The 1,136-nt window shown below is 47.7% G+C and overlaps 1 protein-coding gene and 1 pseudogene across 1 annotated transcript in view; both read right to left on the bottom strand.

The window, feature by feature from the left end:
* LOC116104084 overlaps positions 1 to 1,101 on the bottom strand; it is a 5,662-nt pseudogene extending 4,561 nt beyond the window's left edge.
* The window catches only part of LOC116102063 (uncharacterized protein C2orf78 homolog), a 135,806-nt gene that overhangs the window by 24,857 nt on the left and 109,813 nt on the right, over positions 1 to 1,136 (bottom strand).

The following is a 1,136-nucleotide window of genomic DNA, read 5'->3' as shown; positions in this document are numbered from 1 at the left end:
ATATATATATATATATATATATATAATACATATATACACATGTATATATAAATATATATACATATATGTCTATATATATATCTTTTCTGTTTTTGTATTGTTTGTTTTTTAAGTTTAGATTTCATATAGATATGAAAAGGAAAAGTACACTACGTCAGAGACATCGCAAAATGTATCTTCTTTCACCTAAAGTATTTGGCTCACAGGGTAGAGCTGTCCCAGCCAAAGCAGGAGCCAGGATGGAGTCAAATTGCTGTCCTGCAGCCAAGCCCATGGGCAGAGCCTGAGTGTTGGGAATTCTAAGGTGCGGTTTTCCAGTTTCTGTTGCTTCCTGTTGTTTGGGTTGCCCTGACTCCACTCCCCCTCGCTGCACCCTCTACCTGCCCCGCAAAACAGGGAGATGTTCTAGCTCTCAATGCACCCCTATTCTCAGAAGATGTCTAGCCGAGACTCCCGGGACTCTTTGGGCATGAGGTTCTACATGCTGGTCTCTGCACTGTGTTCAGAGCAAGATGACTCTTGCTCCTCCTCGCTGCTGCTCTACAAACCCACCTTGCTGCTCCTGGAATGGGACTGCTAGGATGGGTAGTTGGAGTGCAGCTGATGGTCTGTAGTGGTTGGGGTATAGGCAGGCTGCTGGTCACACCTCTTGCTAACAGAGCCTTGGTTGGAGCCTAAGAGCATAGAGGAGGATGTCTTTCTGGATCCAGAAGGGTCCAGGGTCTATTTACTGTCCTTGCTCTTCTCAGCTGACTCCTCTTTCTTTTTGGGGGCGCTGACCAGTTCTGAAGGTGCTGACTCCATTGAAGCAGGTGCCCTGTGATGACTTATTTCCTGCTTCTCTGCTTACCTTGGCATCTGCTTCCTGCTGAGGAGCAGTAGCCGACTGGCTATATATGACTTCATGTGCAGGGCCAGGGGACCTGCTGACAGGGGTAGTCACAGTAGCTGGTGGAAATGCCCTCCTTCTTGCAGGTGGCACACCATTGATTCTTGGTTTTGTCTACCGCCTGCTGCTTCTGCAGCTCCAGCTGCTTCTTTGTTCACCTCAGCAATGAGCAGATCCCACTCCTGTTCCAAGCTCTGCCACATCTCAGCCATGGTCAACTTCAAGTTGTGCTTCATCTCAGCAACCT

Source organism: Mastomys coucha, unplaced genomic scaffold (genome assembly GCF_008632895.1).
Source record: "Mastomys coucha isolate ucsf_1 unplaced genomic scaffold, UCSF_Mcou_1 pScaffold21, whole genome shotgun sequence".
In the NCBI taxonomy this organism is placed as follows: domain Eukaryota; kingdom Metazoa; phylum Chordata; class Mammalia; order Rodentia; family Muridae; genus Mastomys; species Mastomys coucha.
Note: the sequence above shows the minus strand (reverse complement) of the source record. Positions and strands in the feature narration are given on the sequence as shown.